Source organism: Schistocerca americana, chromosome 9 (assembly GCF_021461395.2).
Source record: "Schistocerca americana isolate TAMUIC-IGC-003095 chromosome 9, iqSchAmer2.1, whole genome shotgun sequence".
NCBI lineage: Eukaryota > Metazoa > Arthropoda > Insecta > Orthoptera > Acrididae > Schistocerca > Schistocerca americana.
The window spans coordinates 26282312-26306056 of NC_060127.1; the positions used below are offsets into that span (position 1 = coordinate 26282312).

General features: G+C 46.3%; 1 protein-coding gene across 1 annotated transcript in view; it reads left to right on the top strand.

Annotated features, from left to right (window-relative positions):
- Nucleotides 1-10719: 10719 nt before the first annotated feature.
- Nucleotides 10720-23745, top strand: part of LOC124550932 (bromodomain-containing protein DDB_G0280777-like) — a 44280-nt gene continuing 31254 nt past the window's right edge. The window contains exon 1 of the mRNA XM_047125732.1: nt 10720-10809. The gene's annotated coding sequence lies outside the window, so the exon portion shown is untranslated. The remainder of the gene's footprint in view (nt 10810-23745) is intronic.

Sequence of the window (23745 nt, forward strand, 5' to 3'; positions counted from 1 at the left end):
AGCACAATGAACGGTGAACAAGTAAGAATGAACGGTCCCCAACAAAGAGCGTTCACCAGTGAACTAGCTCCCTAGGATGAACGACTTTGCTCGTCTCTAATACTTTCTAGATCAAAAAAACCGTTCTTTATAAGAAACATTAATTTCATTTATGGTATTATCTGTCTGGGTTTCTCCGTCCGAACAGACCTTGGAATGCTCAACGGTACCGACCGACCGCCGTGTCATCCTCAGGACACAGGCGTCACTGAATGTGCATGTGGAGGGGCATGTGGTCAGCACACCGCTCATCCGGCTGAATGTCAGTTAGACCGGAGCCGCTACTTCTCAATCAAGAATCTCCTCAATTTGACTCACAAGGGCTGAGTGCACCCCTCTTGTTAACAGCGCTCGGCAGACCGGATGCTCACCCACCCAAGTGCTAGCCCAGCCCGACTGCGCTTAACTTCGGTGATCGGACGGGAACCGGTGTTACTTCTGCGGCAAGGCCGTTGGCTACGGTATTTGTTGCCTGGTTTTCGCTCACATCAGGAATGCCGTCTGGTTACACGTTGTCGAAGTATTAATTCCTTCGGTGTTGTTGATTCTGCCCTAATCCGACACTGACTTTGCAGATGTATGCATTTCTTGTGAAACACACCACATGTGCTCTGTGCAGAGTTACCAATTTAGAGCTTATTTTCCTTTGATCTAAAAAGGTTCTTTTCCTGTCCGTCTTATATTTTTTTGCCGTTTCATTACATTACTCCATATTTGTTATGTGTGGAAGAGTGTGACATGAAAGTGCAGTGTTTCAGTTGAAGAATCGTAAAGTGAGTATGTGGAATTATGGTAGGGGGATGTGGATGAGTCATGGCCGGCTGGCCTGACCGAGCAGTTCTAGGCACTTCAGTCTGGAACCGCGCGACCGCTACGGTCGAAGGTTCGAATCCTGCCTCGGGCATGGATGTGTGTGATGTCCTTAGTCAGGTTCAAGTAGTTCTAAGTTCTAGGGAACTGATGACCTCGGATGTTAAGTCCCATAGTGCTTAGAGCCGTTTGAACCACTTGATGAGTCAGGGCGAGGGGGTTGGGGGAGGGTGAGGGGCAAGGATGAGTGAATAATGAATGCAAAAGTAGTCGAATGGAGAGAGTGTTCGAGCAAAAGTGATGAGAAACAAGAGGTGAAATGAAACGGGGAGAGGTAAAGTGTGAGAAAGTTGTTGTTGTTGTGGTCTTCAGTCCTGAGACTGGTTTGATGCAGCTCTCCATGCTACTCTATCCTGTGCAAGCTTTTTCATCTCCCAGTACCTACTGCAGCCTACATCCTTCTGAATCTGCTTAGTGTATTCATCTCTTGGTCTCCCTCTACGATTTTTACCCTCCACGCTGCCCTCCAATACTAAATTGGTGATCCCTTGATGCCTCAGAACATGTCCTACCAACCGATCCCTTCTTCTGGTCAAGTTGTGCCACAAACTTCTCTTCCCCCAATCCTATTCAACACTTCCTCATTAGTTATGTGATCTACCCACCTAATCTTCAGCATTCTTCTGTAGCACCACATTTCGAAAGCTTCTATTCTCTTCTTGTCCAAACTATTTATCGTCCATGTTTCACTTCCATACATGGCTACACTCCATACAAATACTTTCAGAAATGACTTCCTGACACTTAAATCAATACTGGATGTTAACAAATTTCTCTTCTTCAGAAACGCTTTCCTTGCCATTGCCAGCCTACATTTTATATCCTCTCTACTCCGACCATCATCAGTTATTTTGCTCCACAAATAGCAAAACTCCTTTACTACTTTAAGTGCCTCATTTCCTAATCTAATTCCCGCAGCATCACCCGACTTAATTAGACTACATTCCATTATGCTTGTTTTGCTTTTGTTGATGTTCATCTTATATCCTCCTTTCAAGACACTGTCCATTCCATTCAACTGCTCTTCCAAGTCCTTTGCTGTCTCTGACAGAATTACAATGTCATCGGCGAACCTCAAAGTTTTTATTTCTCCATGAATTTTAATACCTACTCCGAATTTTTCTTTTGTTTTCTGTACTGCTTGCTCAATATACAGATTGAACATCATCGGGGAGAGCCTACAACCCTGTCTCACTCCCTTCCCAACCACTGCTTCCCTTTCATGTCCCTCGACTCTTATAACTGCCATCTGGTTTCTGTACAAATTGTAAATAGCCTTTCGCTCCCTGTATTTTACCCCTGCCACCTTTAGAATTTGAAAGAGAGTATTCCAGTCAACATTGTCAAAAGCTTTGTCTAAGTCTACAAATGCTAGAAACGTAGGTTTGCCTTTTCTTAATCTTTCTTCTAAGATAAGTCGTAAGGTAAGTATTGCCTCACATGTTCCAGTGTTTCTACGGAATCCAAACTGATCTTCCCCGAGGTTGGCTTCTACTAGTTTTTCCATTCGTCTGTAAAGAATTCGTGTTAGTATTTTGCAGCTGTGACTTATTAAACTGATAGTTCGGTAATTTTCACATCTGTCAACACCTGCTTTCTTTGGGATTGGAATTATTATATTCTTCTTGAAGTCTGAGGGTATTTCGCCTGTTTCATACATCTTGCTCACCAGATGGTGGAGTTTTGTCAGGACTGGCTTTCCCAAGGACGTCAGTAGTTCTAATGGAATGTTGTCTACTCCGGGGGCCTTGTTTCGACTCAGGTCTTTCAGTGCTCTGTCAAATTGTTCACGCAGTATCATATCTCCCATTTCATCTTCATCTACATCCTCTTTTATTTCCATAATATTGTCCTCAAGTACATCGCCCTTGTATAGACCCTCTATATACTCCTTCCACCTTTCTGCTTTCCCTTCTTTGCTTAGAACTGGGTTTCCATCTGAGCTCTTGATATTCATACAAGTCGTTCTCTTATCTCCAAAGGTCTCTTTAATTTTCCTGTAGGCAGTATCTATCTTACCCCTAGTGAGATAGGCCTCTACATCCTTACATTTGTCCTCTAGCCATCCCTGCTTAGCCATTTTGCACTTCCTGTCGATCTCATTTTTGAGACGGTTGTATTCTTTTTTGCCTGCTTCATTTACTGCATTTTTATATTTTCTCCTTTCATAAATTAAATTCAATATTTCTTCTGTTACCCAAGGATTTCTACTAGCCCTCGTCTTTTTACCTACTTGATCCTCTGCTGCCTTCGCTACTTCGTCCCTCAAAGCTACCCATTCTTCTTCTACTGTATTTCTTTCCCCAATTCCTGTCAATTGTTCCCTTATGCTCTCCCTGAAACTCTGTACAACCTCTGGTTCTTTCAGTTTATCCAGGTCCCATCTCCTTAAATTCCCACCTTTTTGCAGTTTCTTCAGTTTTAATATACAGGTCATAAACAAATGATTGTGGTCAGGGTCCACATCTGCCCCTGGAAATGTCTTACAATTTAAAACCTGGTTCCTAAATCTCTGTCTTACCATCATATAATCTATCTGATACCTTTTAGTATCTCCAGGGTTCCATGTATACAACCTTCTTTCATGATTCTTAAACCAAGTGTTAGTTATGATTATGTTGTGCTCTGTGCAAAATTCTACCAGGCGGCTTCCTCTTTCATTTCTTAGCCCCAATCCATATTCACCTACTATGTTTCCTTCTCTCCCTTTTCCTACACTCGAATTCCAGTCACTCATGACTATTAAATTTTCGTCTCCCTTCACAATCTGAATAATTTCTTTTATTTCATCATACATTTCTTCAATTTCTTCGTCATCTGCAGAGCTAGTTGGCATATAAACTTGTACTACTGTAGTAGGTCTGGGCTTCGTATCTACACTCCTGGAAATGGAAAAAAGAACACATTGACACCGGTGTGTCAGACCCACCATACTTGCTCCGGACACTGCGAGAGGGCTGTACAAGCAATGATCACACGCACGGCACAGCGGACACACCAGGAACCGCGGTGTTGGCCGTCGAATGACGCTAGCTGCGCAACATTTGTGCACCGCCGCCGTCAGTGTCAGCCAGTTTGCCGTGGCATACGGAGCTCCATCGCAGTCTTTAACACTGGTAGCATGCCGCGACAGCGTGGACGTGAACCGTATGTGCAGTTGACGGACTTTGAGCGAGGGCGTATAGTGGGCATGCGGGAGGCCGGGTGGACGTACCGCCGAATTGCTCAACACGTGGGGCGTGAGGTCTCCACAGTACATCGATGTTGTCGCCAGTGGTCGGCGGAAGGTGCACGTGCCCGTCGACCTGGGACCGGACCGCAGCGACGCACGGATGCACGCCAAGACCGTAGGATCCTACGCAGTGCCGTAGGGGACCGCACCGCCACTTCCCAGCAAATTAGGGACACTGTTGCTCCTGGGGTATCGGCGAGGACCATTCGCAACCGTCTCCATGAAGCTGGGCTACGGTCCCGCACACCGTTAGGCCGTCTTCCGCTCACGCCCAACATCGTGCAGCCCGCCTCCAGTGGTGTCGCGACAGGCGTGAATGGAGGGACGAATGGAGACGTGTCGTCTTCAGCGATGAGAGTCGCTTCTGCCTTGGTGCCAATGATGGTCGTATGCGTGTTTGGCGCCGTGCAGGTGAGCGCCACAATCAGGACTGCATACGACCGAGGCACACAGGGCCAACACCCGGCATCATGGTGTGGGGAGCGATCTCCTACACTGGCCGTACACCACTGGTGATCGTCGAGGGGACACTGAATAGTGCACGGTACATCCAAACCGTCATCGAACCCATCATTCTACCATTCCTAGACCGGCAAGGGAACTTGCTGTTCCAACAGGACAATGCACGTCCGCATGTATCCCGTGCCACCCAACGTGCTCTAGAAGGTGTAAGTCAACTACCCTGGCCAGCAAGATCTCCGGATCTGTCCCCCATTGAGCATGTTTGGGACTGGATGAAGCGTCGTCTCACGCGGTCTGCACGTCAAGCACGAACGCTGGTCCAACTGAGGCGCCAGGTGGAAATGGCATGGCAAGCCGTTCCACAGGACTACATCCAGCATCTCTACGATCGTCTCCATGGGAGAATAGCAGCCTGCATTGCTGCGAAAGGTGGATATACACCGTACTAGTGCCGACATTGTGCATGCTCTGTTGCCTGTGTCTATGTGCCTGTGGTTCTGTCAGTGTGATCATGTGATGTATCTGACCCCAGGAATGTGTCAATAAAGTTTCCCCTTCCTGGGACAATGAATTCACGGTGTTCTTATTTCAATTTCCAGGAGTGTATCTTGGCCACAATAATGCGTTCACTATGCTGTTTGTAGTAGCTTACCCGCATTCCTATTTTCCTATTCATTATTAAACCTACTCCTGCATTACCCCTATTTGATTTTGTGTTTATAACCCTGTAGTCACCTGACCAGAAGTCTTGTTCCTCCTGCCACCGAACTTCACTAATTCCCACTATATCTAACTTCAACCTATCCATTTCCCTTTTTAAATTTTCTAACCTACCTGCCCGATTAAGGGATCTGACATTCCACGCTCCGATCCGTAGAACGCCAGTTTTCTTTCTCCTGATAACGACATCCTCTTGAGTAGTCCCCGCCCGGAGATCCGAATGGGGGACTATTCTACCTCCGGAATATTTTACTCAAGAGGACGCCATCATCATTTAATCATACAGTAAAGCTGCATGCCCTCGGGAAAAATTATGGCTGTAGTTTCCCCTCGCTTTCAGCCGTTCGCAGTACCAGCACAGTAAGGCCGTTTTGGTTATTGTTACAAGGCCAGATCAGTCAATCATGACTGTTGCCCTTGCAACTACTGAAAAGGCTGCTGCCCCTCTTCAGGAACCACACGTTTGTCTGGCCTCTCAACAGATACCCCTCCGTTGTGATTGCACCTACGGTACGGCTATCTGTATCGCTGAGGCACGCAAGCCTCCTCACCAACGGCAAGGTCCATGGTTTAGGGGGGGGGGGGGGGGTGAGAAAATAAGGGATGGGAAAAGAAAACCCTTTTTCTCATTACATGATTTTCTCAGTTATTTTACACTGGGCGTTCTACTGGGAAAGGTCAGTATTCAGGTATATAAGAAGATCGATCATTCGAATCGAAAAAGTCCAATAAACAAGGGCTCTAAAATGCATTCTTTAAGACATCTTCGACACTGAAACAAATCTCTTATACTGCAAGCTCTTTGCCTTCCATATTTTTGGCAATACCGACAAAAAATGATAAAAATATTCAGTTAGCATTTACTCTGAAGTGCATACCGTCAGAGCTATGAGCACTTGTTCATCTTCACTACTGTAAACCAAATCTGCTGTACTGAGCAAGTGTTCATAGCTCTTAACGAATGCATTTTAGAGTCCACATTTACTACAATTTTATGCTTCAACTAATCATTCGTCTCATATATCTTTATATTGACCATTTCTCCTGGGACACGCTCTATAGTATTTGGTTAGCAATATTTGTGTGATCGCCGTTTCTTGTAGGTTAATGGTTTGTGTATATGGTAATCTTCTTGAAAAGGGAGGAGGTGCCTCGCTTACTGATTTTTATGATGTTCATATCTTTTTCTGTTGTAATAATGAATTAAATATGGGTCCGCCTATTTGGATGTACACAGTTATTATTTTGTGTTAATACCCAAACATTTCTCACCGCAGTTATAGTATACTAAGTGATTCTTGCTGAAATACGTACAAAAAAGATTTTATTTAGGGTAAGAAATATGTCACATCGGATTTTGTTGTTATTTAAATAACTTATGCGCTTTATCATTTACTTACATAGCTTGGACACAAATCGAAATCCACCCCAAGTGTAAATTAATACGGCATGTCATCTGCAAAAATAAGGGAGGTTAGGGAATCGACTGCACATATTCTTTAAAATACATATTCCGGTAAAATCACGTCGGATGCCCCTTCTTAACCTTGCCATTGCTGTATTTGGCTTTCCTGCGTTGTCACTGGTTTTAATTTGCATGCCAGAAGTGTTTCGTTGTTGTTTGCATGTGTAGAATGATCTGTAGACATATGTAAACATTTTATGTGAGGTTTAGGTACGGAGAACTATTTGGTGTGGTTTGCTACTCATGGATTACGCCTGGAATATTAACAGCGTTTGGTTTTCTCCAGATCGTCGGTCGAATCTGCGTCTGGTGCTGTGACTTGGACAGGCGTTTCTCTGTACAATTAACGTTTCTGATGCCCTTTTAACAGTCGTTTGTTTCACAGATTGGCTTTTGATTTCAGGGAAAAGTAAAAGCCCACTGAGGATGCCACAGCTATGGTGAAACATGTTTGGTTACTCAAGCAAAACAATAATTGTGTACCTGCAAAAAGACGGACAGGTGGTTAATTCATTATTTTTATTCTCCAAGCACGGCAACAGAGCTCAAAATCGCAATACGACGTGTTTTCCATTGTGTTTGGCGTATGGTATTCTTGTCAAGCTTGAGTAGAAATGTTGAGTGGTTCGTGTTGATTTACACGTTCTGATGTGCTCATTATGTTTTGTACCAAATGTTCAGCCAGTTTTCTCCCTCGAGGACGTTTGTTACGAGAGTCGTAAAGCCTCACATTTTCTTAAAATAAAAGCCATTAATATAGACAGACAAACGTCATCGTTGGTGCTTCACATCTGATGTTTGTTCTGTGCGATGGGTGAAGTTTCGAACCGTTCTGGTTGATGGCAGAGCCGTAGTACAGCGTCGAAATGGCGTCTACATAGGACTCATGTTACAAGCAGCGTGCTGTTATTGAATTCTTGTGTTCAGAAAAAGAAACTGTGTTGAACATCCATAAACGTTTGTGTGCAGTGTATGGCGATGTTGCAGTTTATAGGAGTACAATTGGGCGATGGGTAAAGAAAGTTACAGCCTCAGGAAATGCAGAAACAGAGCTCCATGATCAGCCACGCTCGGGACGTCCTGTCACAGCCACTGCTCCAGACGTGCTGAATCGTACGGATGCCATTATTCGTGCCGACCGGCGCATCACAACTCGACAATTAGCTCTATAGTTGTCGGTCAGCATTGGAAGGCCGAACGGTTCTAGGCGCTTCAGTCCGGAACCGCACTGCTGCTACGGTCGCAGGTTCGAATCCTGCCTTGGGCATGGATGTGTGACATGTCCTTCGGTTAGTTAGGTTTAAGTAAGTCTAGGGGACTGATGACCTAAGACGTTAAGTCCCATAGTGCTTAGAGCCATTTGATCCATTTTTGAGCGTTGGAAGTGCGTCTGCAGTAAGCGAGACTGTCGGATATTCAGAGAGGTGCTGACGCTGGGTTCTACGAATGCTCACAGCGGACCACAAGATCCAAAGAAAGGCCATTTCATCTGAGTTGTTGGAGCTTTTTGAGATCGACGGAGAGGCCTTTCTGTCACGGATCGTTACGGAGGACGAAAGCTGGGTGCACCACTTTGAGCCGGAAACAAACAGGCAGTCCTCATTCACAATAAAAGAAGAAGTTCAGGACAACCCCTTCTGCCAGAAAAGTCATGGTGAGAATCTCCTGGGATTGTGATTGCGTCACTCTTGTGGATGGGATGCCAAAACGGTCAACCATCTATTCAGAGGCACGCATGAAGACTCTGAATAAACTCAAGAACCGTTTCCGACGTGTTCGATCGGACAAGAATCCAGCAGAAATCTTGCTCCAACACGATAATGCACGCCCACACACATGTCTGAAAAAGTGGGAATACATCGCCAAATTGGGTTGGACATCATTACCTCATCCACCCTACAGTTCAGTCCTGGCACCCATGTCTTTGGGCCGCTTAAAGATTGTCTACAGGAAACACATTTTGAAGATGAGGAGAGTGTTAGTGTTGCATGGCTACGCCTACAGGACAGGAGCTTTTACTAGCAGGTAATGCATGCTCTTCCACAACGTTGGCGTACGGGCTAGAAAAATAGGAGATGGAAAAGACATGTTGATGTACACTACTCGCCATTAAAATTGCTACACCACGAAGATGACGTGCTACAGGCGCGAAATTTAACCGACAGGAGGAAGATGCTGTGATATGCAAACGATTAGCTTTTCAGAGCATTCACACTAGGTTGGCGCCGGTGGCGACACCTACAACGTGCTGACATGAGGAAAGTTCCCAACCGATTTCTCATACGCAACCAGCAGTTGACCGGCGTTGCCTGGTGAAACGTTGTTGTGATGTCTCGTGTGAAGAGGAGAAATGCGTACCATCACGTTCCCGACTTTGATAAAGGTCGAATTGTAGCCTATCGCGATTGCGATTTATCGTATCGCGAAATCGCTGCTCACGTTGGTCGAGATCCAATGCCTGTTAGCAGAATATGGAATCGGTGGGTTCAGGAGGGTAATACGGAACGCCGTGCTGGATCACAACGGCCTCGTATCACTAGCAGTCGAGATGACAGGCAGTTTATCCGCATGGCTGTAACGGATCGTGCAGCCACGTCTCGATCCCTGAGTCAACAGATGGGGACGTTTGCAAGACGACAACTATCTGCACGAACAGTTTGACGACGTTTGCAGCAGAATGGACTGTCAGCTCGGAGACCGTGGCTGCGGTTACCCTTGACGCTGCATCACAGACAGGAGCGCCTGCGATGGTGTACTCAACGACGAACCTGAATGCACGAAAGGCAAAACGTCATTTTTTCGGATGAATCCAAGTTCTGTTAACAGCATCATGATGGTCGCATCCGAGTTTGACGACATCGCGGTGAACGCACATTGGAAGCGTGTAATCGTCATCGCCATACTGGCGTATTACCCGGCGTGATGGTATGAGGTGCCATTGGTTACACGTCTCCTCTTGCTCGCATTGACGGCACTTTGAACAGTGGACGCTACATTTCAGATGTGTTACGACCCGTGGCTCTACCCTTCATTCGATACCTGCGAAACCCTACATTTCAGCAGGATAATGCACGACCGCATGTTGCAGGTCGTGTACGGGCCTTTCTGAATACAGAAAATGTTCGACTGCTGCCCCGGCTAGCACATTCTCCAGATCTCTCACCAATTGAAAAAGTCTGGTGAATGGTGGCTGAGCACCTGGCTCGTCACAATACGCTAGTCACTACTCTTGATGAACTGTGGTATCGTGTTGAAGCTGCATGGGCAGCTGTACATGTACACGCCATCCAAGCTCTGTTTGACTCAATGCCCAGGCGTATCAAGGCCGTTATTACGGCCAGAGGTGGCTGTTCTGGGTACTGATTTCTCAGGATCTATGCACCCAAATTGCGTGAAAATGTATCACATGTCAGTTCTAGTATTTGTCCAATGAATATCCGTTTATCATCTGCATTTCTTCTTGGTGTAGCAGTTTTAATGGCCTGTAGTGTATATTGTTACCAAAGTACGATTCTAGAGAATAAATATGTTCTGAGAAAAAAAAGTGATGTTGGAGCAGACCGCGCCGCTGCGCTCGTGAGCCACCGCGGTCCCAGGCGACCCCGATGGGCGGCGGCTCTCCGCAGCTGATCGACCGGTCCGCGGACGATGAAGCGGCTGCTGCCGCCATCCAGAGCGAAAGTGCTCAGCCCAGCTCAGCCCTGCTCTGGCCCGCTACGCCCCGCTGTGGCCGCGGCTTCTTGCCGCCGCCTGCAGAACTGCATCTCCTCCTGCCCTTCCCCTCCCCCCCGCGTTTCTCCGCTCTTTTGCCGTCGCGTGACGGGCCTCCTCTCTCTTTCTCTCTCTCTCTCTCTCTGGCCTGCCACTCCCCCGCGCCTGCAGTAGCCGCCGTGTATATAAGGGGGGCGAGGCGAATGGGGCGCCCAGACGTGATCCAGGTCGGTCGCGGAGAGGGTCAACAGGAGGAGCAGGAGCTGCCACCAGCGGACACAGCCAGACTAGAGGCGCCCTTCCAGACAAGGTGAGTCCGCACACTCTGCCTGCGCAGGACAGCCTGGGACCCCCTATGGTGGCGATGCGGGACCTAGAGTCTCCAGAGGCACGGTCATGACCGCCCTTACTGGATATCACTTACCCCGAGAGACCGTCCACAAACATCTTGTGAGGGGTCAAATTTAATAAAGGTATGGTGCGAAAATTGGCATTTGACCTTAAGTAACGAAAAGTGTGAGGTCACCCACATGAGTGCTAAAAGCAATTTGTTAAACTTCGGTTACACTTTAAATCAGTCAAATCCAAATGCCATAATTTCAACTAAGTACCTAGGAATTACAATTACGAACAACTGGAAGGAACACGCAGAAAATGTTGTGCGGAAGGCTAACCATAGACTGCGTTTTATTGTCAGGACACTTACGAAATGTAACAGATCGACTAAGGAGACTACGTTTGTCCGCCCTCTTTTAGAATACTGCTGCGCGGTGTGGGATCCTTACCAGATAGGATTGACAGAGTACAAAGAAAAAGTTCGAAGAAGGGCTGGACGTTTTGTATTATCGCGAAATACGGGAGAGTGTCACTGAAATGATACAGGATTTGGGATGGATATCATTAAAAAAAAGGTGTTTTTCGTTGCGGAGGAATCTTCTCACGAAATTTCTATCACCGTGTTTCTCCTCCGAATGTGAAAATATTTTGTTGATGCCGACCTATATAGGACGAAGCGACCAAGATGATAAGCACTCCGTCTTCAGGACACAAGTGGCCCATCGGGACCATCCGACCGCCGTATCATCCTCAGATGAGCGTGCAGATAGGAGGGGCGTGTGGTCAGCACTCCGCTCTCTCGGTCTCGATGATGGTTTTCTTTGACCGGAGCCGCTACTATTCGGTCGAGTAGCTCCTCAATTGGCATCACGAGGCTGAGTGCACCCAGAAAAATGGCGACAGCGAATGGCGGCTGGATTGTCACCCATCCAAGTGCTGGCCACGCCCGACAGCGCTTAACTTCGGTGATCTCACGGGAACCGGTGTATCCACTGTGGCAAGGCCGTTGCCACACCAAGCTGATAAAATAAGGTTAATTTTAATTTTAAAAAGCAACAGCCTCAGTACAAAGTTTACCTAGATTTACCTAGGTTTCAGTCGGGATAACGTTCCAGTACAGCACTCGTGGCTGCCTCATCACAGTCGTGAAGTGGGACCGAAGCAGTTTCAGATGAGTTTTACAGTATTATGATAATTTACGGATTTGTAGTTTTAGCTTGACGATGTCCACTACTGACAATCGGTAGTTACTTTTATTCTGAAGAAGGTTGGGTTATCCCGACTGAAACCTAGGTAAATCAGGGTGAACTTTGCAACTGAGGCTGTTGGTTTTTAAAATTAAAATTAATATTTATACAGTTGCTGACAGGGCCGTGAAATGTTGAAGATAAAATAAAGGACGTCAGAGTTCGTACGGAAGGGTATAGGTGTTCGTTCTTTCAGCGCACTATACGAGATTGGAATAATACTGAGTTATGAAGGTGGTTCCATGAACCCTCTGCCGGGCACTTGAATGTGATTTGCAGAGTAGGACGCTGGGGTTGTTGTCCGATGACGTCCCATATGTGATCGATTGGAGACAGATACGGTGGTCGAGTAGGCCAGGACAACACGTCGACAATTGTACACCATGTTGGGTTACAACAGTGGTATGTGTGTGTGAGTGTTATCCTGTTGGAAATCACTCCCTGGAATGCTGTTCATGAATAGCAGCACTCCATGTCAATCATCAGACTGACGTACATACTTGCAGTCGGGGTGAGTGGGATAACCACGGGAGTTCTCCTGGTGTCATACGAAATCGAACCGCAGACTTTAACTCCCGGTATAGGTCCAGTGTGCCTAGCACGCAGAGAAGTTGGTTGCAGGCTCTTAGCTGGCCTCCTTCTGATCAACACAGAGTAACCTGTCAGTACAGAACTACTGGTTCGCGAACCAGTAGTTCTGTACTGACAGGTTACTCTGTAACTGCAATATATGATCTGGAGATGGGCAGCTAGCCTGAAACCGGTTATTCAAAATAAAAAAAATACCATTCAAAGACTGAAATGCCATATATTTAATCAAATTCTTGCCATACCCGTCCCAGCATGGCATCGTCGACTGTGGCAGTCGCCTCCCCTATTCTCTCCCGGAGCTCTGCTACATCACGTGGTAGAGGCGGTACGTTCACCAGATCTTTAATGTGCCCCTACAAGAAAGAGCCCCACGGAGTGACATCGGGTGATCGGAGAGGCCATTTCATGAACTCCCAACACACAGGAAGCTCGCTCCGCGCCTGAACTCGCCATGTTTGCAACTCGCGCTGACGGTCGGCAAATTACCAAACTACGGTGTGGCGGTATATATGAAAAAGAAAACAACTTTCAGGGTTTCTCTTCAAAATGACATATGTATGATATCTGTACGATCTTTGGTTCTTGCGCAATAAATAATTGAATGTGCTTCCGCACTTTATGTACACCCTGTACTTCTCGCCGGGTACTTGCTGTGTCTGAAGCGTGGACTACTTGATATAGTGCGCCAGAATTTTCTACGAAAAATTACGCCTGTCTTGAATCTAGTGACAAAAAAATGGCTCTGAGCACTATGGGACTCAACTGCTGAGGTCATTAGTCCCCTAGAACTTAGAACTAGTTAAACCTAACTAACCTAAGGACATCACAAACATCCATGCCCGAGGCAGGATTCGAACCTGCGACCGTCGCGGTCCTGCGGTTCCAGACTGCAGCGCCTTTAACCGCACGGCCACTTCGGCCGGCGACACTCTTTTTGAATACGTTCTACTGTGTTAAACAATTTTAAGTAAACAGTACATTATCTCTTCTGAACTGAAAGCTCGTGTTCATTTACTGTGCTTGTTGTTGCTCAGGACAGATCTTACTTCCAAGACTACAAGCACCTCACCTACACCAAAGTAGTTGTGTTTCGACTCCTCTGTCATTTCCTTCGATTTGAACGCAACCTTTTCAACCACACTGTATCACTTCTACCTACGAACATGTCGCGAAAACACCATGCAGGTGAAATTACAGAGATTGGAGCACACAACAGCTGTTCTTACCGCACACCGTTCACGACTGACAAGGGAGGAAGGGCCAATGGTGTAGAAAGTACCATAGGGTGTCTTACAGAGTAAATATCATCTGCTAAAAAGCATCCGGACGCTTAATAGTGGACATTAACGTGACTCGTGTCCGTTTCTGTGAGGGCTTGCTGGAGACACGTTCAATCAGGTGTCTTGATGTCTATGGAGGAATCTAGCTCATTCTGTCGCAAGAGCCAAAACGAGAAGATAGTGATTTTGGTTTCTGGGATCCGCATCGAAGACAACGTCCTAAGTCATCCCATTGGTGTTCCCTTTGGACGAGGTCGGGGCTGTGGGAGGGCCAGTGCATTTCAGGAACAGTGCCGTCCACAAACCATTGACTCACAGATGCTGTTTAATGACAGTCATCCTCTCCGAACTGTTCCTCTATTGTACTCAGCACACTGCACTGTAAATGTTCACATTCAGCTGCACTGTAAGGTGACAAAACGTTAATCACGGAAGACAACCTCACGCCATAATACCAAACACTAGGCCCTCCGTCTTCACACACGACGGCAGGCAACGTTCTGCAGGCAGCTGCCGGTCACAAACCCTTACAGCAGATTGCTGCAGCTATGTCGCTCCGACCCACTTATTTTCTGCCAACCACTGGCGTCGTTTACACGGCTTCTAGCGTAGCTTACCGCTTTGGGACGCGACCACCTGTGACGTAAGCCGGCCGCGGTGGCTGTGCGGTTCTAGGCGCTCCAGTCCGGAGCCGCGCTGCTGCTACGGTCGCAGGTTCGAATCCTGCTTCGGGCATGGGTGTGTGTGATGTACTTAGGTTAGTTAGGTTTAAGTAGTTCTAAGCTCTAGGGGACTGATGACCACAGCAGCTGAGTCCCATAGTGCTCAGAGCCATTTGAACCTGTGACGTAAAGTTGCAAGAAGCCCCCACTCGCACTAAACCTCCAGAAATGTCCTCGTTTGGCCGGTGAGTCCGTACGTGGTGGTATAAGGGTCGTACGGTATAACTGGCCATCTTTCCCGCCCGAGTTTTGCGGTAATTAAGCCAGTCCGTCCTTGAGATGACTCAGTGAGCCGCTGCTTAGGGATTCTTCCTGCCTGTTGTGCTGAGATGCTCTCCTACTTTTATGTCCCCCTGCAGAGCCATAGCAGTGCCGTCGGATTCTGAAAGTGCAAGTATACAGTCTATGTTTTATGTAATGAAGCGGGATTGCAAATGATTTTACGCAGGTTGCCATTATGGCCCGTTTATATAAGAAACACTGTAAAGTGAACTCGTTCACACTGGTTATAAGCTGTTAACGGTACGAAAGTACGGTCTACCGCATGACTAGATCGAAAGGCATCTTATCGCCGACTGCTGACTATGGAAACACAGTCTGTAACTTGAGCGTACGATCCGTACAGTTCGTATAAAATCGTACATTTTCGGTTATGCCGAAGTTACTCATTTATTTATTAGCATCAACGTTTCCTGGCATTGTAAAATTACTGAAAGATAGTATTTATGTCCCATACACTCCTAATGGCTGAGTGGCAAAAGTCAAGTTTTGTTAGCAAATATTTGCTAATAACAATTACCTGACTCGCCCCAGAATGAATGTACTTTCCCTATGTACCTCTTTGCTGACAATTAGTTGATTTGCGCCAGAATAAATGTATTTTCCCTACTTATCTCTTTGCTGACGACACGAGAGATTCCTGCATCGGCTTCTCATCGCACTGGCTCTGAGAGCGCCAGATGGCCAACCACCTCTGCCAGCCAGCGTGGGAACCCTTACTCCGTACATACTTCACGTATGTGGAATAGCAAAACTGGAAATAACGTAAAATGAGCCCTTATCTGCAAATATGGGGCGCCTTACAACTTGATCGTAACATCGACTTCAAGACAACGGAAGACCGACGCAACGCTGACGTTCGTTCTGCTGACAGCTGGTGTGAATGTCGTCATTTCAAACACTTTGCGGAAGAAGTGTGGCGCTAGCTTCTGTGACGAGACTTGATGTGACCCTTCACCCAGCGAGATCGCTTCAGAACCGCCAATCAAAGCGGGGTTACAGGCGCGCGAGATTTCCGCGGACGTGCAGAACTGGCGCGGCGTAAAATCTCGCCTGAGGACGACGTCACGCGGGGGTACGAAACGTCGCTCCGTACCAGGCCGGAACGGCGCCGCACTTTCGCACATCCGCCGCACGGGAGCTGAAAGCAACGCTCTCTTCCTACCGGATACGGACGGCACTTCGTAATTACACCCTACCTGAGTTCGAGATAATTCACCACACGGCACACAATGCGGGCTGCAAAGAGCAGCTACGCACAGGGGCCACATCTACATCTACACATACAGGATGTCCCACGAGGGTAGTTCAAATGGCTCTAAGCACTATGGGACTTAACATCTGAGGTCATCAGTCCCCCAGACTTGGAACTACTTAAACCTAACTAAGCTAAGGACATCACACACATTCATGCCCGAGGCAGGATTCGAACCTGCGGCCGCAGCAGCAGCGCGGTTCGGGACTGAAGCGCCTAGAACCGCTCGGCCACACCGGACGGCCGTACCACGAGGAATGTGAATACTCAGGAATATGAGAGGAACAATCATTCGGTGCAAAACAGGTCTAGTAAATGTGCGCTCTAAAATGCGTACCTTAATAGCTATCAGTACTTATTGACCTTCGATTCTGTGAAACAAATCTCTTTTACTGCAAGCTCTTTACTTTCCATATTATGTGACATAGTAGCTCCCTACCCCCTGCTGATTACGGAAAGCAAAGAGATTGCAGTAGAAGAGATTTCTTCAAGTTTCGAATGTGAATAAGTAATCGTAGTTATTAAGGTATGCATTTTAGAGCACTCGTTTACTAGTATTTTTTGCATCGCATGAGCGTTCCTGTAATATTCATGAATACTGACCATTCCTCCAGTATAATCCCCAGGCCAGGGTGGACTGCATGGTGGAGGAAACCGTAACAGTATTATCGATTTTCTATCCTGTTCTATTCCTGTACTGAGTGATAAATCGCAAGCCTATATCTTTAATAACATCGTATCCGCCAGAAACTGTATTATGTATTGCAATATCCATCACTAAAATTTCAACCTCGGGCCATTGTCAAGTGGTTAGAGGTGCTGAAAATACAGTAGTAGTCAGCATTAATAAAAAGAATAAAAATGACGTGAGCTTCTATGGTTCGTGTCAGCCTTTGTCACTTAAACCACTGCACACGTCACAAATGAACACTATGCTATTGAGTATTCATCATCAATCTGAGAACCTTACCAGGTAGGAGTGACAGAATGGATAGAGAAGATCTAACGAGGAGCGGCGCGTTTTGTCACGGCGCCAGAGGCAGACTCTAGAAGAGAGGCATTCTGTAGCACGGAGAGCTTTACTACGGAAATTTCGAGAGAGCACTTCCCGTGAAGAGTCGGAAAATACAATACTTCCTCTCTCCCACACACATTTCACGAAATGACCACGACGAGAAATTCCGAGAAATTAGAAGCAATACGTAGGCTTACCGACAGCCATTCCCACGCGTCATTTGCGAGTGGAACAGGAAAGGGGGCTTCAGTTAATGGTACCACACACCGTTGGCGGCTTGCGAAGTATTGAAGTAGATGTAGAAAACAGTCAGGCTTTCTAAGGAGAACCTAGCCCCTGGAAATGACGCGAATATAAGGGGCGATCAAAAAGTTTCCGTTCGAAGGCAATACTGATCCTTTGTCTACATGTCGGTGCTTATAAACCCTCATCGGAGGGAGGCAGTCACTGTCCGTAGAAGGTGGATTTTCTATGTGTTAATAAAAATTGATATCCTGGACCAGATAGCAGTGTGCGGCCGATATCCAGGGGAGAATGTGGCAGTCCTCAAAGGGTCCACAACCTCGTCAGCACTGATTGAAATTATGTACAGAGTATTAAAAAGAAACTTCTGTTGCAATCTGTTCGTGAATTTGCAATGCACTTTATCGCGCCAAGCAGGGCATTGCAGTTATTCTTCAATTTAACGATTGACTTTAAAGACTAATTAGAGATTTTAAGTGGCATCTTGCTGTGTACAGGGTGATCCATTGATAGTGACCGGGCCAAATATCTCACGAAATAAGCGTCAAACGAAAAAAAAAACTACAAAGAACGAAACTCGTCTAGCTTGAAGGGGGAAGCCAGATGGCGCTATGGTTGGCCCGCTAGATGGTGCTGCCATAGGTCAAACGGATATCAACAGCTTTTTTTCTTTAAATAGGAACCCCCATTTTTTATTACGTGATCGTGTAGCACGTAAAGAAATATGAGTGTTTTAGTTGGACCATCTCAAAAACGTCGGTGTTGAGAAAGCTACATCAACATCGATTGCACCCGTACCATATTTCTATGCACCAGGAATTCCACGGCGAAGACTTTGAACGTCGTGTACAGTTCTGCCACTGGGCACATGAGAAATTACAGGACGATGATTTTTTGCACGCGTTCTATTTAGCGACGAAGCGTCATTCACCAACAGCGGTAACGTAAACCGGCATAATATGCAGTATTGGGCAACGGAAAATCCACGATGGCTGCGACACGTCGACCAGCAGCGACCTTGGCGGGTTAATGTATGGTGTGGCAGTATGGGAGGAAGGATAATTGGCGCTCATTTTATCGATGGCAATCTAAATGGTGCGATGTATGCTGATTTCCTACATAATGTTCTACCGATGTTACTACAAGATGTTTCACTTCATGACAGAATGGCGATGTACTTCCAACATGATGGATGTCCGGCACATAGCTTGCGTGCGGTTGGAGCAGTATTGAATAGCATATTTCATGACAGGTGGATTGGTCGCCGAAGCACCATACCATGGCCCGCACGTTCACCGGGTCTGACGTCCCCGGATTTCTTTCTGTGGGGAAAGTTGAAGAATATTTGCTATCGTGATCCACCGACAACGCCTGACAGCATGCGCCAGCGCATTCTCAATGCACGTGCGAACATTACGGAAGGCGAACCACTCGCTGTTGAGAGGAATGTCGTTACACGTATTGCCAAATGTATTGAGGTTGACGGACATCATTTTGAGCATTTATTGCATTAATGTGGTACTTACAGGTAATCACGCTGTAATAGCATGCGTTCTCAGAAATGATAAGTTCACAAAGGTACATGTATCACATTGGAACAACCGAAATAAAATGTGTTCAAACGTACCTACGTTCTGTATTTTAGTTTGAAAAACCTACCTGTTACCAACTGTTCGTCTAAAATTGTGAGCCATATATTTGTGACTATTATAGCGCCATCTATAATAAAGCGAAAAAAGTGGTCCAACTAAAACGTTCATATTTCTTTACGTACTACACGAATATGTAATAAAAATGGGGGTTCCTCTTAAAAAAAACACCTGTTGATATCCGTTTGACCTATGGCAGCGCCGTCGAGCGGGCCAACCATAGTGCCATCTGGTTTCCCCCTTCAAGCTAGTTTTTTCGTTTGACGCTTATTTCGTGAGATATTTGGCCCAGTCACAATCAATGGACCACCCTGTTTATTACAATGAAATACAGTGGCCTCGACTTTAATTACTGTTAATAGGGATTTGTAGTTTCACTCTTGATGTTTTTACTCTCTGGAACTGTAGTGATGTCCTGCTACGGGAGCGGAAATTTAGGTTATTTAGAATCAGCCTGCTTAGAGTGCCGACGGCTTTTTTCCGCAAATGACAGTTCATTCATTCTGTCCAGACGAATTATTCTTAGAAAGTGGTGATTTTTACCCAAGAATCGTAATACTCACGTCCGTCCGCGCCAATTTCTGAGCTGTCAGAGAATGTTATTAATCCAGGTTAGGATTACTATTGTGAGACAGTAAATACTACGGGGATAATTATAAAGGCCTCACATTGATGTATCTCCATAGGTCGATGATTCGTGCCAATTGGTCGACGAACCCCATCCTCCCAAGAATAGTAAGCGCCTCAAAGACATAAGAACCGTCACAAAATAACCTAATGACTGCTCACTGTCCGCTACTCCATTTTTTTGCAGGTTTCATGAAACACATACAGATTTGTATTTACATATGGGCGACATTTTGTTGCAGGTGAGGTGTGCGGTCTCTTTGATTACTTATTGAACAAACCAACCTATATCTCGTGACAGTAACTGTTACTTCCGCATTCGGCGTACCTGGTCGTACAGCGTAACGCGCAGCGCACTACCCAGCCAGGCTCGGCTTTAAGTAGCATGGCTGAATAAGGGCCGTGGTCTGGTACACCATACATCCTGAGGGTGGCTTTTAGGCGGTTTCCCACGCTCGTTTAGGCAAGTGCTGAGCTGGTTCCCAACTTCCATATTAGAGGATTCGTTACGCAAACAGCTCAAACACGATGATGCACAAAGCGGAGTTTACACGATTCATAGAGAAACGACACATAACGACTTCCTCTCTAAGGTAGGCTTAACGAGAAACGCGTCAGGAAGCCCCAAAGCTAAATAAAGAAAAAATTAAATTTGTCAAATCATGAAAATGCAGATTCCGTTCTAGGCGGCATAAACACTAGCGAAAAGAAGAAAGAAGAACATTACGGGTTTCACCCGAATTAGACCATCTTCTTCTGATTTAGCACTATAATACAGGAGTGTTGCTGTCACCGACGTTTGCTAGTGTGGGTCGTCAGCTGCGATCACGTATTTTAGTTTTAAATCTGAATATAGAGTAATACAGGAGAAGCCCATAATACAGTTAATAAAAACGCGATCTACACTTTTTTGTTCATTGAGGAAGGGTCCATATTTCTGCGACTTGTGTACACAGAAGCTGTGCCTCAGTAAATCGGCGATGTCTGTATTCAGTCGGCTCTTCGACGAGAATAGATGACGAAATTGGTGGAGAGAAACTCCCTGAGACACTAAAACAGTCTTTAAGAGTGTCGCGCACGTTAGGCATGGTTTCGGCTCACAGAGTTAATCGCACAGGAACTGTCATACGGGCTACACTACGAGTGGGAGGTTTTCACTAAATAAATCTGTGCGTGTGCGTAGAGTCTGAAAGTAAATTTGTTGCGATGTCCGAGGAACAATAATTAGCTGTTTCCACGCTCTAAACCACGAAACAATTCCACGTCTATGAAAGGAAATAGAGGGGAGAAATTTTCCACTGCCGACATTGCCGTGGAACTGTGAAAGGAGTTTGGACGTCTCATGCACAGCAAAGCACGGAACTGAAGAGTAGATAATAGAGAAAGTTGGAAAGAATAAAGTGTGGGCATTTGTAATCCTGCAGAAGATTGTTGACAATTACGTCCGCAGGTAAAGTGTGAAACTGAGAGAAATCAGATGTAAAATCCGAGTAGAGAAATCTGCGTAAATCGCACAGCAGTAAAACGAACTTGTTGCTGGAGAATGTACAGTGACATTGAGAACAAGTTAATGGGGCAGCTGGGAGGGGAAATTGAGGACGAAGGTGACTGGAACGTAAACCACGGATTATTACTGAGAATAATTTTGTTTTTTCGTTTTGTCCGTAGCAGAGATACTGGGTTTGCTAGAAGACGTAATGGAGTAGAAATGAATGGAAGCAGAGATGGTTAGAGTTTAATGGTCCGTCAAGGTCCACGTCGTTGGAAACAGAACGCTAGTCAGTTGATCGAGGATGCGAAAACTAGCGGCCACGACCCGATTTAGAAATCATTTCAGCATTCGAATAAAGTGACCTGGGAGATAGGGATTACAATTTGTGGCATAGATATTTAGTGAATTCATACACGAGGTGCAAGTGTCAACCATGTACTGCCTCCAAACAGTGCTTGTACATCACATGTAAAGTTCAGACGAAGTCCACGGAATACATTTGGACCTCCAATCAATTGTTGTTTATTAAACTGTCCAGCCAAGTCAATATCAATCGCCTTCAAACTGCGATACACAGGAACGCTGCGCCGCCAGCGACGACGCCATGCACGTCGCAGAGGCATTGCTGTGGCACGTTAACACGAGTAAATTGTGGGCCATCGACAAGTGTCAGTGTGCGAAACATTCAACGAAACATCATCGATATCGGCTTTCGGAGCCGAAGGCCCACTCGTGTACCCTTGATGACTGCACGACACCAAGCTTTACGCGTCACCGGGGCTCATCAACAACGAAATTGAACTGTTGGAGACAGGAAACATATTGCCTGGTTTGACGAGTGTCCTTTGTATTGAGCGTATGGATGTGTACAGGTATGGAAACAAACCTCATGAATCCATGAATCCTGCATGTCACTAGGGAGACGGCCGCTGTGGCCGAGTGGTTCTAGGTGCTTCAGTCCGGAACCACGAGACTGCTACGGCCGCAGGTTCGGATCCTGCCTCGGGCATGGATAAGTGTGATGTCCTTAGGTTAGTTCGGTTTAAGTAGTTCTAAGAATAGTGGACTGATGACCTCAGACGTTACGTCCCATAGTGCTTAGAGCCATATGAACCATTTTTGTCAGCGGTGGACTGTTCAAACTGATGGAGACTGTCTAATGGTGAGGGATATGTTCAGTGATATGGGTTCCCTGATAGTCTACGAGGGCAGTTCAATAAGTAATGCAACACATTTTTTTTCTCGGCCAATTTTGGTTGAAAAAACCGGAAATTTCTTGTGGAATATTTTCAAACATTCCCGCTTCGTCTCGTATAGTTTCATTGACTTCCGACAGGTGGCAGCGCTGTACGGAGCTGTTAAAATGGCGTCTGTAACGGATGTGCGTTGCAAACAACGGGCAGTGATCGAGTTTCTTTTGGCGGAAAACCAGGGCATCTCAGATATTCATAGGCGCTTGCAGAATGTCTACGGTGATCTGGCAGTGGACAAAAGCACGGTGAGTCGTTGGGCAAAGCGTGTGTCATCATCGCCGCAAGGTCAAGCAAGACTGTCTGATCTCCCGCGTGCGGGCCGGCCGTGCACAGCTGTGACTCCTGCAATGGCGGAGCGTGCGAACACACTCGTTCGAGATGATCGACGGATCACCATCAAACAACTCAGTGCTCAACTTGACATCTCTGTTGGTAGTGCTGTCACAATTGTTCACCAGTTGGGATATTCAAAGGTTTGTTCCCGCTGGGTCCCTCGTTGTCTAACCGAACACCATAAAGAGCAAAGGAGAACCATCTGTGCGGAATTGCTTGCTCGTCATGTGGCTGAGGGTGACAATTTCTTGTCAAAGATTGTTACAGGCGATGAAACATGGTTCGTCACTTCGAACCTGAAACAAAACGGCAATCAATGGAGTGGCGCCACACCCACTCCCCTACCAAGAAAAAGTTTAAAGCCATACCCTCAGCCGGTAAAGTCATGGTTACAGTCTTCTGGGACGCTGAAGGGGTTATTCTGTTCGATGTCCTTCCCCATGGTCAAACGATCAACTCTGAAGTGTATTGTGCTACTCTTCAGAAATTGAAGAAACGACTTCAGCTAGTTCGTAGGCACAAAAATCTGAACGAACTCCTCCTTCTTCATGACAACGCAAGACCTCACACAAGTCTTCGCACCCGAGAGGAGCTCACAAAACTTCAGTGGACTGTTCTTCCTCATGCATCCTACAGCCCCGATCTCGCACCGTCGGATTTCTATATATTTGGCCCAATGAAGGACGCAATCCGTGGGAGGCACTACGCGGATGATGAAGAAGTTATTGATGCAGTACGACGTTGGCTCCGACATCGACCAGTGGAATGGTACCGTGCAGGCATACAGGCCCTCATTTCAAGGTGGCGTAAGGCCATAGCATTGAATGGAGATTACGTTGAAAAATAGTGTTGTGTAGCTAAAAGATTGGGGAATAACCTGGTGTATTTCAATGCTGAATAAAACAACCCCTGTTTCAGAAAAAA